At 39.3% G+C, this 17,286-nt stretch overlaps 1 protein-coding gene across 4 annotated transcripts in view; it reads right to left on the bottom strand.

Moving 5' to 3' along the window:
- VAMP7 (vesicle associated membrane protein 7) overlaps window positions 1-17,286 on the bottom strand; it is a 62,719-nt gene that overhangs the window by 24,366 nt on the left and 21,067 nt on the right. The window lies entirely within an intron of this gene.

The following is a 17,286-nucleotide window of genomic DNA, read 5'->3' as shown; positions in this document are numbered from 1 at the left end:
AATAAACTTGAAAACCCAGAAGAAATGGATAAATCCCAGGACACATGCAACCTACCAAGACTGAATCAGGAATAAATAGAAAACCTGAACAGGCCAGTAATGAGTAATGGGATTGAATCAGTAATAAAGTATAATCAGTAATAAAGTCTCCCAACAAAACCAAAACAATGCCCAGAATCAGCTGGCTTCACTGGAGAACTCCATGAAACTTATAGAGAAGAACTAATATCACTTCTCAAACTATGCCAAAAAATTCAAGAGGAGGGAATTCTCCCTACTCATTCTATAAGGCCAGCATTACCCTGATACCAAAACCTGATAAGGACTCAACAAAAAAACAAAACTGCAGGCCAACAACCCTGATGATCACAGATGCAAAAATCCTCAACGAAATACTAGCAAACCAAATCAAACATCACATCAAAAAGATAATACACCATGATCAAGTGGGATTTATCCCAGGGATGCAATGATGATTCAATGCATGCAAATCAATAAACATGAAACATTCCATCAATAGAATAGAGAATAAAAGCCACATGATCACCTTAATAGATGCAGAGAAAGCATCTGATAAAAAAAGCATTTGATAAAATTCAACATTTCAGGGTGGTTGGCAAGATGACCGAATAGGAACAGCTCTGGTCTGCAGCTCCCAGTGAAATCAATGCAGAAGGTGGGTAATTTCTGCATTTCCAACTGAGGTACCCGGCTCATCTCATTGGGACTGGTTAGACAGTAGGTGCAGCCCACGGAGGGCGAGCCGAAGCAGGGTGGGGCGTTGCCTCATCCAGGAAGCACAAGGGGTCGGGGAACTCCCTCCCCTAACCAAGGGAAGCCTTGAGGGACCGTGCCGTGAGGAATGGTGCACTCTGGCCCAGATACTATGCTTTTCCCACAGTCTTCGCAATCTGCAGACCAGGAGATTCCCTTGGGTGCCTGTGCCACCAGGGACCTGGGTTTCAAGCACAAAACTGGGCGGCCATTTGGGCAGACACCGAGCTAGCTGCAGGAGTTTTTTTTTCATACCCCAGTGGCGCCTGGAATGCCAGTGAGACATAACTGTTCACTCGCCTGGAAAGGGGGCTGAAGCCAGGGAGGCAAGTGGTCTAGCTCAGTATATTCCACCCCCACGGAGCCCAGCAGGCTAAGATCCACTGGCTTGAAATTCTCATTGCCAGCACAACAGTCTGAAGTCGACCTGGGACACTCGAGCTTGGTGGAGGGAGGGGCGTCTGCCATTACTGAGGCTTGAGTAGGCAGTTTTCCCCTCACTGTGTAAACAGAGTGGCCAGGAAGTTTGAACCGGGCAGAGCCCACCGCAGCTCCGCAAAGTCCCTGTAGCCAGACTGCCTCTCTAGATTCCTCCTCTCTGGGCAGCGCATCTCTGAAAGAAAGGCAGCAGCCCCAGCCAGGGGCTTATAGATAAAACTCCCATCTCCTTGGGACCGAGCACCTGGGGGAAGGGGTGGCTGTGGACTCAGTTTCAGCAGACTTAAACGTTCCTGCCTGCCAGTTTGGAAGAGAGCAGCGGCAATCTCAGCACAGTGCTCAAGCTCTGCTAAAGTATAGACTGCCTCCTCAAGTGGGTCCCTGAGCTCCATGCCTCCTGACTGGGAGATACCTCCCAGCAGGAGTCGACAGACATCTCATACAGGAGAGCTCTGGCTGGCATCTGGCAGGTGCCCCTCTGGGACGAAGCTTCCAGAGGAAGGAACAGGCAGCAATCTTTGCTGTTCTGCAGCCTCCGCTGGTGATACCCAGGCAAACTGGGTCTGGAGTGGACCTCCAACAAACTCCAGCAGACCTGCAGCAGAGAGGCCTGTTAGAAGGAAAACTAACAAACAGAAAGGAATAGCATCAACATCAACAAAAAGGATGTCCACATAGAAACCCCATCCAAAGGTCACCAACATCAAAGACCAAAGGTAGATAAATCCATGAAGATGAGGAAAAACCAGTGCAAAAAGGCTGAAAATTCCAAGAGAACAAACTGGACGGAGAATGAGTTTGACAAATTGACAGAAGCAGGCTTCAGAAGGTGGATAATAACCAACTCCTCCAAGCTAAAGGAGAATGTTCTAACCCCATGAAAGGAAACTAAGGACCTTGAAAAAAGGTTAGAGGAATTGCTAACTAGAATAGCCAGTTTAGAGAAGAACATAAATGACCTGATGGGACTGAAAAACACGGCACGAGAACTTTGTGAAGCATACAAAAGTATCAATAGCCGAACTGATCAGGTGGAAGAAAGGATATCAGAGAATGTAGATCAACTTAATGAAATAAAGTGTGAAGACAAGATTAGAGAAAAAATAATGAAAAGGAATGAACAAAGGCTCCAAGACATATGGGACTATATGAAAAGACCAAACCTATGTTTGACTGGGGTGCTTGAAAGTGACAGGGAGAACAGAACCAAGTTGGAAAACATTCTTTAGGATATTAACCAGGAGAACTTCCCCAATCTAGCAAGATAGGTCAACATTCAAATTTGGGAAATACAGAGAACACCACAAAGATACTCCTCGAGAAGAGCAACTCCAAGACACATAATCGTCAGATTCACCAAGGATGAAATGCAGGAAAAAATGTTAAGGGCAGCCAGAGAGAAAGGTCAGGCTACCCACAAAGGGAAGCCCATCAGACTAACAGCAGATCTCTCGACAGAAACCCTACAAGCCAGAAGAGACTGGGGGCGAATATTCAACATTCTTAAAGAAAAGAATTTTCAACCCAGAATTTCATATCCAACCAAACTAAGCTTTATAAGTGAAGGAGAAATAAAATCCTTTACAGACATGCAAATGCTGAGAGATTTTGTCACCACCAGGCCTGCCTTACAAGAGGTCCTGAAGGAAGCACTAAATATGGAAAGGAAAAACCAGTACCAGCCACTGCAAAAACATATCAAACTGTAAAGACCATCGACACTATGAAGAAACTATATCAACTAACAAGCAAAATAACCAACTAGCATTATAATCACAGGATCAAATTCACACATAACAATATTAACCTTAAATGTAAATGGGGTAAATGCCCCAAATAAAAGACACAGACTGGCAAATTGAATAAAGAATCAAGACCCACCCATGTGCTGCATTCAGGAGACCCATCTCATGTGCAAAGATACACACAGGCTCAAAATAAAGGGATAGAGGATTATTTACTAAGCAAACGGAAAGCAAAAAAAAGCAGTGGTTGCAATCCTAGTCTCTGATAAAACAGACTTTAAACCAACAAAGATCAAAAAAGACAAAGAAGGGCATTACATAATGGTAAAGGGATCAATGCAACAAGAAGAGCTAACTATCCTAAATATATATGCACCCAATACAGGAGCACCCAGATTCATAAAGCAAGTTCTTACAGACCTACAAAGAGACTCAGACTCCCACACAATAATAGTAGGAGACTTTAACACCCACTGTCAATATTAGATTGAGACAGAATATTAACAAGGATATTCAGGACTTGAACTCAGCTCTGGACCAAGAGGACCTAATAGACATCTACAGTACTCTCCAAGCCAAATCAACAGAATATACATTCTTCTCAGCACCACATTGGACTTATTCTAAAGTTGATCACATAATTGGAAGTAAAACACTCCTCAGCAAATGCAAAAAATGGAAATCGTAACCAACAGTCTCTTAGACCACAGTGCAATCAAATTAGAACTCAGGATTAAGAAACTCACTCAAAACTGCACAACTACATGGAAAATGAACAACCTGTTCCTGAATGACTACTGGGTAAATAACAAAATTAAGGCAGAAATAAATAAGTTTTTTGAAACCAATGAGAATAAAGACACAACGTACCAGAATCTCTGGGACACAGCTAAAGCAGTATTTAGAGGGAAATTTATAGCACTAAATGCCCACAGCAAAAAGTGGGAAAGATTTAAAATCAACACCCTAACATCACAATTAAAAGAACTAGAGAAGCAAGAGCAAACAAATTCAAAGGTAGCAGAAGACAAGAAATAACTAAGATCAGAGCAGAACTGAAGGAGAAAGAGACATGAAAAACCCTTCAAAAAGAATCAATGAATCCAGGAGCTGGTTTTTTGAAAAGATTAACAAAATAGATAGACTGCTAGCGAGACTAATAAAGGAGAAAAGAGAGAAGAATCAAATAGAAACAATAAAAAATGATAAAGGGGATATCACCACTGATCCCACAGAAATACAAACTACCATCAGAGAATACTATAAACACCTCTATGCAAGTAAACTAGAAAATCTGGAAGAAATGGATAAATTCCTGGACACATACACCCTCCCAAGACTGAACCAGGAAGAAGTCAAATCCCTGAATACAACAATAACAAGTTCTGAACTTGAGGCAGTAATTAATAGCCTACCAAACAAAAAAGGTCCAGGACCAGAAGGATTCACAGCTGAATTCCACCAGAGGTATAAAGAGGAGCTGGTACCATTCCTTCTGAAACTATTCCAAACAACAGAAAAAGAGGGACTCCTCCCTAACTCATTTTATGAGGCCAGCATCATCCTGATACCAAAGCCTGGCAGAGACACAACCAAAAAGGAAAATTTCAGGCCAATATCCCTGATGAACACTGATGCGAAAATCCTCAATAAAATACTGGCAAACCGAACCCATCAGCACATCAAAAAGCTTATCCACCACGATCAGGTCAGCTTCATCACTGGGATGCAAGACTGGTTCAACATACGCAAATCAATAAACGTAATCCATCACGGAAAAAGAACCAATGGCAAAAACCACATGATTATCTCAATAGATGCAGAAAAGGCCTTCGATAAAATTCAACACCGCTTTATGCTAAAAACTCTCAATAAACTAGGTATTGATGGAATGCATCTCAAAATAATAAGAACTATTTATGACAAACCCACATCCAATATCATACTGAATGGGCAAAAGCTGGAAGTATTCCCTTTGAAAACCAGCACAAGACAAGGATGCCCTCTCTCACCACTCCTATTCAACATAGTATTGGAAGTTCTGTCCAGGGCAATCAGGCAAGAGAAAGAAATAAAGGGTATTCAAATAGGAAGAGAGGAAGTCAAATTGTCTCTCTTTGCAGATGACATGATTGTATATTTAGAAAACCCCATTGTCTCAGCCCAAAATCTCCTTAAGCTGATAAGCAACTTCAGCAAAGTATCAGAATGCAAAATCAATGTGCAAAAATCACAAGCATTCCTATACACCAATAAAAGACAAACAGAGAGCCAAATCATGAGTGAACTCCCATTCACAATTGCTACAAAGAGAATAAAATACCTAGAAATACAACTTACAAGGGATGTGAAGGACCTCTTCAAGGAGAATGACAAACCACTGCTCAAGGAAATAAGAGAGGACACAAATGAATGGAAAAACATTCCATGCTCATGGATAGGAAGAATATGGCCAAACTGCCCAAAGTAATTTATAGATTCAATGCTATCCCCATCCAGCTACCATTGACTTTCTTCACAGAATTAGAAAAAAACTACTTTAAATTTCATTTGGAACCAAAAAAGAGCCCATATAGCCAAGACAATCCTAAGCAAGAAGAACAAAGCTGGAGACATCACGCTACCTGACTTCAAATTATACTACAAGGCTACCGTAACCAAAACAGCATGGTATTGGTACCAAAACAGATACATAGACCAATGGAACAGAACAGAGGCCTCAGAAATAACGCTACACATCTACAACCATCTGATCTTTGACAAACCTGACAAAAACAAGCAATGGGGAAAGGATTCCATATTTAATAAATGGTGTTGGGAAAACTGGCTAGCCATATTCAGAAAACTGAAACTGGCCCCCTTCCTTACACCTTATACAAAAATTAACTCAAGATGGATTAAAGACTTAAACGTAAGACTTAAAACCATAAAATCCCTAGAAGAAAACCTGGGCAATACCATTCAGGACATAGGTATGGGCAAAGATTTCATGACTAAAACACCAAAAGCAATGGCAACAAAAGCCAAAATTGACAAATGGGATCTAATTAAAGCAAAGACCTTCTGCACAGCAAAAGAAACTATCATCAGAGTGAACAGGCAACCTACAGAATGGGAAAAAATTTTTGCAATCTATCCATCTGACAAAGGGCTAATATCCGGAATCTACAAGGAACTTAAACAAATTTACAAGAAAAAAACAACCCCATCAAAAAGTGTGTGAAGGATATGAAAAGACACTTCTCAAAAGAAGACATTTATGTGGCCCACAAACATATGAAAAAAAGCTCATCATCACGGGTCATTAGAGAAATGCAAATCAAAACCATAATGAGATACCCTCTCACACCAGTAAGAATGGCGATCATTAAATGGCAATCATTAACAAGTCAGGAAAGAACAGATGCTGGAGAGGATGTGGAGCAATAGGAATGCTTTTACACTGTTGGTGGAAGTGTAAATTAGTTCAACCATTGTCAAAGACAGTGTGGCGATTCCTCAAGGATCTAGAACCAGAAATACCATTTGACCCAGCAATCCCATTACTGGGTATATACCCAAAGGATTATAAATCATTTTACTATAAAGACACATGCACACGTATGTTTATTGCAGCACTGTTCACAATAGCAAAGACTTGGAACCAACCCAAATGCCCAACAATGATAGACTGGATAAAGAAAATGCGGCACATATACACAATGGAATACTATGCAGCCATAAAAAAGGAGGAGTTCATGTCCTTTGCAGGGACATGGATGAAGCTGGAAACCATCATTCTCAGCAAGGTAAGAAAGGAACAGAAAACCAAACACCGCATGTTCTCACTCATAAGTGGGAGTTGAACAATGAGAACACATGGACACAGGGAGGGGAACATCACACACTGGGGCCTGTTGGGGGTAGGGGGGCTAGGGGAGAAATAGCATTAGGAGAAATACCTAATGTAGATGATGGGTTAATGGGTGCAGCAAACCACCATGGCATGTGTATACCTATGTAACAAAGCTGCACATTCTGCACATGTATCCCAGAATTTAAAGTATAATAATAAAAAAAGAGCAAATGTGTAACATAGAAATTGCAATGGGTCAGGTTGAAGTATTTCCATTTTCATCCATAATTTTAGCAGTATGATGACAAAGCTCAAAAGGAAAATAGGATATTCTACTTTTATATATTCAAATAAAAATATATAGTTCGAGGTATCAAAAAAAATTCAACATCTCTTCATGATAAAAACTCTCAAAAAACTAGGCATAGAAGGAATATCCCTCAACATGATAAAGGCCATTTATGACAAACCCACAGCTAACATCATACTGAATGGGAAAAACGAAAAGCCTTTCCTCTAAGAAATGGAAAACTCTCACCACTCCTATTCAACATAGTACTGGAAGGATGCCCAGTTTCACTACTCCTATTCAACACAATACTGGAAGTCCTAGCCAGAGCAATCAGGCAAGAGAAAGAAATAAAGGGCATCCAAATTGAAAAAGAGGAAGTCAAATTATCCCTCTTTGCAGATGATATGATCTTATGTCTAAAAGACCCAAAGACTCCACCAAAAAACTCCTAGATCTGATAAATATATTCAGTAATGTTGCAGGATACAGAATCAACATACAAATATCTGTAATGTTTCTATGCATCAATAATCAACTTGGTGAAATAAAACTTTATGAAATCAAGAAGGTAATCCCATTTATAATAGTTATGAACATATAAAATATTGAAGAATAAATTTAACGAGTAGGTGAAAGACTCCTACAAGTAAAACTACAAAACACTGATGAAAAAAACTGAAGATGACACAAAGATACAGAAAGACATCTTATGGTCATGGATCATAAGAATGTATATTATTAAAATGACCATAAGCCCAAAGCAATCTACAGATTCAATGCAATCTCTATCGAAGTACCAATGTCATTTTTCACAGAAACAGAAAAAACAATCCTAAAATTAGTATTTCAGGAACCAAAAAAGAGTCCAAATAGCCAAAGCAATCCTGAGCAAAATGAACAAAGCTGGAAGCATCACACTACCTGACTTCAAAACATATTACAAGGCTACAGTAACCAAAACAGCATGGTTTAGTATAAAAACAGACACAAGGTCGATGGAATAGAATAGAAAAGCCAGACATTGATCCACGTATGTATAGCCACACATATATAGGCAACTGATTTTCAACAAAGGTGCCAAGAACGTACACTGGGGAAAGGACACTCTCTTCAATAAATGGTATTGGGAAAACTGGATATCCATATGTGGAAGAATTAAACTGGACCTCTGTCTCTCATCACATACAAAAATCAACCAAGATAGATTAAAGACTTAAATTTCAGACCCAGAACTATAAACCTACTGGAAGAAAACACAGGGGAAACACTTCAGAACACTGCTCTAGGAAAAGATTTTATGGCTAACACCTCAAAAGGACAGGTAACGAAAAGAAAAATAGACAAATAGGACTATATTAAACAAAAAAGCTTTTGCACAGCAAAGGAAATAATCAAGAGTGAAGAGACAACCAGTTGAATGGGAGAAAATAGTCGCAAACTATTCATTTGATAAGGGAATAATATCCAGAATATATAATGAACTCAACAGGAGATATACAAATAATCCCCTTAAAAAGTGGGCAGAGGACATGAGTAGCCATTTCTCAAAAGAAGACATACAAATGGCCAAAAGGTATATGAAAAAATGCTCAACATCATAGAAATGCAAATAAAAGCCAAAATGAGATATCATGTTACCCCAGTTAGAATGGTTACTAAAAAGATACAAAATAACAGATGCTGGCTAGTATAAGGAAAAAAAAAAAAACACACACTGTTGGTGGGAAAGTAAACTAGTGCAGCTACTATGGAAACCAGTGTGGAGATTTCCCCAAAAACTAAAAATTAAACTACCATATGATCCAGCAATCCTACTACTGGGTATTTATGCAAAGGAAAAGAAATCAGTGTATAAAAGGGATATCTGCACTTGCATATTTATTGCATCCCTATTCACAATAGCAAAGATATGGAGTCAACCTAAGTGTCCATGAATGGATGAATGGATAAAGAAAATGTGGTTTATAAACACAATGGAATACTATTTGACCATGAAATAGAATGAAGTCATGCCATTTACAGCAACATGGATGTAACTGGAGGTTATTATGTTAAGTGATATAAGGCAGGCATGGAAAGACAAATATCACATGTTCTTACTCACATGTGGGAACTAAAACAGCTGATCTCATGGAGGTAGACAATAGCACAATAGATACCAGAGGCTAGGAAGGGTGTGGGTATGTGGGGCCGAGCAGGGAATATGAGAGGATGGTTAATAGGTACAAACACACAGTTAGATAGAAGGAATAAGTTCTAATGTTTGATAGCAGAGTAGGGTGACTAAAGTTAACAATAGTGTATTATATATTTCAAAATAGCTAGAAGAGAGAATTTGAAATGTTCCCATCACACAGAAATAAATTCTTGAGCTGATGGACACCCCATATATCCTGACTTGATCATTACACAGTCTTTGCATGTAACAAAATATCACACGTACCCCATAAATGTGTACAAATATTATGTATCAATTAAATAAAAGACACTAGACAGCTAGCTCTCTTTTCCTTGCCCGATGGGAGAACAGAGAGAGAAGATGCTGTCTGCAAGCCAGGAAGAGAGCCCTTACCAGAACCTGACCATACTGGCACTGTGATCTTGGACTTCTAGCCTCCAGAAATGTGAGAAAATAAATTTCTGTTGTTTAAGCCACTACATCTATGGAATTTTGTTATGGCAGCCTGAGCTAAGACAAATGATCTCAAATTAACAACCTAACAACTTAACTTTCTACCTTATGGATCTAGAAAAGAAGGGTAAACTAAATCTAAAGCTAGCAGTGGGAAGGAAATAAATATTAGGGTGAACAAATTAAATAGAGAACAGAAAAACTATAGAAAAAAAATCTATGAAACTAGAAGTTGGTTCTTTAGAAAGATCAATAAAATTGACAAACCTTTATGTAGAATGACAAAGTAAAACAGAAAAAACTTACATTACTAAAATCAGAAATGAAAGAGGAGACATCACCACCAAACTTACAAAATGAAAAGGATCTTAGGGGAATTCTATAAACAGGAGTGTGTAAATAAATTAGGTAACTTAGATGAAATGCACAAATTCCTAGAAAGATACAAACTGCTAAACAGACTCAAGAAGAAATAAAAAATCTGAATAGCTACAGCAAGCACAGAGACTAAATCAGTAATTTTAAAACTTCAGGCCGGGCATGGAGGCTCATGCCTGTAATCCTAGCACTTTGGTAGGCTGAGGCAAGTGGATCGCTTGAGCCCAGGAGTTTGAGACTAGCCTGGGCAACATGGCAAGACCTTGTCTCTACAAAAAAACCAAAAAACAAAAATTAGCCAGGCGTGGTGGCACATGCCTGCAGTCCCAGCTGCTTGGGAGGCTGAGGTGGGAAGATTACCTGAGCCCAGGAGGTCAAGGCTGCAGGTAACCCTCCCACCAAGGGAATGAAAGAGGAATTAGAGAGGATCGTGTCACTGCACTCCAGCCTGGGTGACAGACAGACCCCGTCTCAAAAAACAAAAACAAAAACAAAAAAGCTTCACACAAAGAAAAGCCCAAGCCCAGGTGGCTTCAAAGGTGAATTCTACCAAACATTTCAAGAATTAATACAAAACTTTCACAAATCTTTCCAAAATAGAAGAAAAGGGGAACACTTCTTGACTCATTCTATGAGCCCAGCATTACCCTGGTATCAAAACCAAACAAAGACATCACAAGAAAAGAAAATGGCTCTCCCTCTCCCTCTCCCTCTCCCCCTCCCCCTCTCACTCTCCCCACGGTCTCCCTCTCCCTCTCTTTCCAAGGTCTCCCTCTGATGCCCAGCCGAAGCTGGACTGTACTACTGCTATCTTGGCTCACTGCAACCTCCCTGCCTGATTCTCCTGCCTCAGCCTGCCGAGTGCCGCCACGCCTGACTGGTTTTCGTATTTTTTTGGTGGAGACGGGGTTTCGCTGTGTTGGCCGGGCTGGTCTCCAGCTGCTAACCACGAGTGATCCGCCAGCCTCGGCCTCCCGAGGTGCCGGGATTGCAGACGGAGTCTCGTTCACTCCGTGCTCAATGGTGCCCAGGCTGGAGTGCAGTGGCGCGATCTCGGCTCGCTGCAACCTCCACCTCCCAGCCGCCTGCCTTGGCCTCCCTAAGTGCCGAGATTGCAGCTTCTGCCCGGCCGCCACCCCGTCTGGGAAGTGAGGAGCGTCTCTGCCTGGGCACCCATCGTCTGGGATGTGAGGAGCCCCTCTGCCTGGCTGCCCAGTCTGGAAAGTGAGGAGCGTCTCTGCCCGGCCGCCATCCCATCTAGGAAGTGAGGAGCATCTCTGCCCGGCCGCCATTCCATCTAGGAAGTGAGGAGCGTCTCTGCCCGGCCACCCATTGTCTGAGATGTGGGGAGCGCCTCTGCCCCGCCGCCCCTTCTGGGAGGTGAGGAGTGTCGCTGCCCGGCCACCCTGTCTGAGAAGTGAGGAGACCCTCCACCCGGCAGCCGCCCCGTCTGCGAAGTGAGGAGCCCCTCCGCCCAGCAGCCGCCCCGTCTGGGAGGTGTACCCAACAGCTCATTGAGAACGGGCCATGATGACAATGGCGGTTTTGTGGAATAGAAAAGGGGGAAAGGTGGGGAAAAGATTGAGAAATCGGATGGTTGCTGTGTCTGTGTAGAAAGAAGTAGACATGGGAGACTTTTCATTTTGTTCTGTACTAAGAAAAATTTTTCTGCCTTGGGATCCTGTTAATCTATGACCTTACCGCCAACCCTGTGCTCTCTGAAACATGTGCTGTGTCCACTCAGGGTTAAATGGATTAAGGGCGGTGCAAGATGTGCTTTGTTAAACAGACGCTTGAAGGCAGCATGCTCCTTAAGAGTCATCACCACTCCCTAATCTCAAGTACCCAGGGACACAAACACTGTGGAAGGCCGCAGGGTCCTCTGCCTAGGAAAACCAGAGACCTTTGATCACTTGTTTATCTGCTGACCTTCCCTCCACTATTGTCCTATGACCCTGCCAAATCCCCGCCTGTGAGAAACACCCAAGAATGATCAATAAAAAAAATAAATAAATAAATAAATAAATAAATAAAATGATATACCAACAACTCTTAAAAATACAGACATTTAACAAATCCTCAACAGACTACTGGCAGGATGAGTCCAATAATACGCAAAAAGGACTATACACCATGATGCAGTGGGATTCATTTCAGAAACATAAGGTTGATTTAATATCTGAAAATCAATTATTATAATACATCATATTAATAAAGAACAAAAATCATCATTTCAATAGAGGTAAAAAAAGTTGACAAAATCCAACACTGTTTAATGATAAAACCACTCAACAAATAAGAAAAAGAAACTTCCTCAACCTGATAAAGGACATCTATGAAAAACCCACAGCTAACCTCATACTTAATTGTGGAAGATTCTTCAAGATCTCCCTAAGAGCAGGAATAAGACAATGATGTCCACTCTTACCACTTCTATTCAACATTATACTGGAGGTTCTAGCTAGGGCAATTAAGCAATAAAAAGAAATGAAAAGCATCCAGATTGAAAAGGAAGAATTAAAACTATCTCTATTTGCAAGTAGCATGATTCTATATAGAGAAAATCCTAAGGAAACTATTAAAAAGCTATTAGAACTAATAAATGAGAACAAGGTTGTATGATACAACACCAATTTATAAAAATCAATAAAATTTCTATACATTAGTACTGAACAATCCGAAAATGAAAGAGAAAAATTCCATTTACAATAGCATAAAAAAATACTTAGGAACAAGGCAAGAAGGATGTTAGAAGAGATATTGTTAAAGAAAAATTATTCTGACACTGGTTAAAAAATGGTAAGGCAGATTTTGAGATTACTGCAATAGGGGTCAAGGCTATCACAATGGAGGGGAGAGATTGAGCTCAACTCCTAACACAACCAAGACCAGTGGGGATTTGTGGCCAATGAACAGAGTGAGGGGGTCAGAGGATGGAAAATTACTAAGAGGAGGCATCAAGGGCAAGGGGATTCTCTCTAAACTGGCCTAACAGGATTCCTGCTAAAAGCTGGCCGGACTTATATATCAAATATAGGGGACAAGGAACTTGATCAAGGGTGGGGTATTAGCAGGATTCTTTGCTAAGACTTCCTTAGGCAGGCCAAGGACAGAGCCTGAGGATGAGACCTAGTTTAACAGAGTGCTCAGAGGAGCTTGTCTAAAATTTGGCGAAGCAGAGTCTTTGTCATGTAAGACTTGCACACTGAAAACTACAAAACATTGTTGGAAAAAATTAAAGAAAACCTAAATGAATAGAAAGAAAGCCCATGTTCATGGATCAGAAGTTTAATATTGTTAAAATGGCTCCCCTAATTGATCTACAGATTCAACACAATCCCTATCAAAATCCCAGATAGCTTTTTTTGCTATCTGAAATTGACAAGCTCATCCTAAAGTTCATGAAAATGAAAGGTACCCAGAATAGTCAAAGCAATTTTGAGAAAGAATAAAGTTGGAAGATGAATATTTCCTGATTTTAAAACCTACTACAAAGCTATAATAATCATGACAGCCTGGTACTGGCATAAAGATAAATTGAACAGAACTGAAGGTCCAGAAACAAAGCTATACATCCATTGATGACTAATTTTTGATAAGAATGCTAAGATCATTCAACAGGGAAAGAAAAGCCTTTTCAGCAAATGGTTCTGGAACAACTGTATATACATATTCAACAGAATTAAGTTGGATCTCTTCTTTATTCCATACATAAACATTAACTCAAAATAGATCATAGATAGAAATGTAAGAGCTAAAACTAGTCTTAGAAGAAAACAAAGTAGTAAATCTTCATGATCTTGGCTTAGGCGACGGTTTCTTAGATATGTTATTCAAAGCACAAACTAAAGAAAAAAATAAATTGGACTTCATAAAAACTGTTGTGCTTCAAAGAACACCATCAAGAAAATGAAAAAGACAACTCACAGAATAGAGCAAAATATTTGAAAATCATGTATCTGATAAGGGTCTAGTATCCAGAATATATAAAGTACTGTTATAGCTCAACCATAAAAAGACAAATAACCCACTTAAAAACAATATTTTTAAATAGACATTTCTCCAAAGGTAAAGAAAATATACGAATGGCCTATAAGCACATGAAAAAATGCTCAACATCATTAGTCATCAGGGAAATGCAAATCAAAATCACAATAAAGTACCATTTCACTAGACTGGGTATAATCAAAAAAGATACGTTTTGGCAAGGATGTGGAGAAATCAGAATCCTCATACATTGCTATTAGGAATGTATAAAGGTGCAGTCACTTTAGGAAAGTTTGGCCCTTCTTCAAAATGTTACAAAGTTGCCATGTGATCCAGCAATTCTATTCCTAGGTATGTAAGCAAGAGAACCAAAAACATATATATATATAAAATATATAATGTATATAATATATATAATGTTACATATAATATATATTATATATTATATATATTATATGTAACATTATATATAATATGTTATATATAACATATTATATATTATATATAATATATATTATATAATGTTATATAATATATAAAATATATAATATATATATTGTTATATATTATATATAATATATATATATGCTCACACAAAAACCTGTACACAAATGTTCATAGCAGCATTATTTATAATAACCAGACCATGAACTAATGAGTAGATACATAAAATGCATTAATGCATTGGAATTATTAGTCATAAAAAAGAATTAAGTATTGATTTATGCTACGACATGAATGAATCTCACAATCATTAAGCTAAGTGAACGAAGACACAAAAGGCCACATATTACAAGATTCCATTTATACGAAATGTCCAGAATAGGCAAATTTATGAAGAAGAAAAGGGAATTAATTGTTGCTTAGGTCTGAGAGTTGAGGAGAAATGAGGAGCAACTGCAAATGAGTACAGGGTTTCATTTAGGGATGATAAAAATGTTACAAAATTGATTGCAGCAATGGTTGTACAATTCTGTGAATATAGTAACCACTGACTGTATACTTTAAATGGGTGAATTATATGATATGTGAATTATATTTCAATTAAGCTGTTAAAAAAATGAAAGGGAATTAACTAGGAATGTTCTTGTCACATTTTAAATTTGCTGTTTTTTTTATTTTATTTTATTATTATCATACTTTAAGTTTTAGGGTACATGTGCACAATGTGCAGGTTTGTTACATATGTATACATGTGCCATGCTGGTGTGCTGCACCCATTAACTCGTCATTTAGCATTAGGTATATCTCCTAAAGCTATCCTTCCCCCTCCCCCCACCCCACAACAGTCCCCAGAGTGTGATGTTCCCCTTCCTGTGTCCATGTGTTCTCATTGTTCAATTCCCACCTATGAGTGAGAACATGCGGTGTTTGGTTTTTTGTTCTTGCGATCGTTTACTGAGAATGATGATTTCCAATTTCATCCATGTCCCTACAAAGGACATGAACTCATCATTTTTTATGGCTGCATAGTATTCCATGGTGTATATGTGCCACATTTTCTTAATCCAGTCTATCATTGTTGGACATTTGGGTTGGTTCCAAGTCTTTGCTATTGTGAATACTGCCGCTATAAACATACGTGTGCATGTGTCTTTATAGCGGCATGATTTATACTCCTTTGGGTATATACCCAGTAATGGGATGGCTGGGTCAAATGGTATTTCTAGTTCTAGATCCCTGAGGAATCGCCACACTGTCTTCCACAATGGTTGAACTAGTTTACAGTCCGACCAACTGTGTAAAAGTGTTCCTATTTCTCCACATCCTCTCCAGTAACTGTTGTTTCCTGACTTTTTAATGACTGCCATTCTAACTGGTGTGAGATGGTATCACATTGTGGTTTTGATTTGCATTTCTCTGATGGCCAATGATGGTGAGCATTTTTTCATGTGTTTTTTGGCTGCATAAATGTCTTCTTTTGAGAAGTGTCTGTTCATGTCCTTCGCCCACTTTTTGATGGGGTTGTTTGTTTTTTTCTTCTAAATTTGTTTGAGTTCATTGTAGATTCTGGATATTAGCTCTTTGTCAGATGAGTAGGTTGTGAAAATTTTCTCCTATTTTGTAGGTTGTCTGTTCACTCTGATAGTAGTTTCTTTTGCTGTGCACAAACTCTTTAGTTTAATTAGATCCCATTTGTCAATTTTGGCTTTTGTTGCCATTGCTTTTGGTGTTTTAGACATGAAGTCCTTGCCCATGCCTATGTCCTGAATGGTAATGCCTAGGTTTTCTTCTACGGTTTTTATGGTTTTAGGTCTAAATGATAAAGGGGATATTACCACCAATCCCACAGAAATACAAACTACAATCAGAGAATACTACAAACACCTCTACGCAAATAAACTAGAAAATCTAGAAGAAATGGATAAATTCCTCGACACATACACCCTCCCAAGACTAAACCAGGAAGAAGTTGAATCTCTGAATAGACCAATAACAGGCTCTGAAATTGTGGCAATAATCAATAGCTTACCAACCAAAAAGAGTCCAGGACCAGATGGATTCACAGCCAAATTCTACCAGAGGTACAAGGAGGAACTGGTACCATTCCTTCTGAAACTATTCCAATCAATAGAAAAAGAGGGAGTCCTCCCTAACTCATTTTATGAAGCCAGTATCATCCTGATACCAAAGCCGGGCAGAGACACAACCAAAAAAGAGAATTTTAGACCAATATCCTTGATGAACATTGATGCAAAAATCCTCAATAAAATACTGGCAAACCGAATCCAGCAGCACATCAAAAAGCTTATCCACCATGATCAAGTGGGCTTCATCCCTGGGATGCAAGGCTGGTTCAGTATACGCAAATCAATAAATGTAATCCAGCATATAAACAGAACCAAAGACAAAAACCACATGATTATCTCAATAGATGCAGAAAAGGCCTTTGACAAAATTCAACAACCCTTCATGCTAAAAACTCTCAATAAATTAGGTATTGATGGGATGTATCTCAAAATAATAAGAGCTATCTATGACAAACCCACAGCCAATATCATACTGAATGGGCAAAAACTGGAAGCATTCCCTTTGAAAACTGGCACAAGACAGGGAGGCCCTCTCTCACCACTCCTATTCAACATAGTGTTGGAAGTTCTGGCCAGGGCAATCAGGCAGGAGAAGGAAATAAAGGGTATTCAATTAGGAAAAGAGGAAGTCAAATTGTCCCTGTTTGCAGATGACATGATTGTATATCTAGAAA

The sequence above is a fragment of the Pan paniscus genome, chromosome X, assembly GCF_029289425.2.
Source record: "Pan paniscus chromosome X, NHGRI_mPanPan1-v2.0_pri, whole genome shotgun sequence".
Classification (NCBI taxonomy): domain Eukaryota; kingdom Metazoa; phylum Chordata; class Mammalia; order Primates; family Hominidae; genus Pan; species Pan paniscus.
Note: the sequence above shows the minus strand (reverse complement) of the source record. Positions and strands in the feature narration are given on the sequence as shown.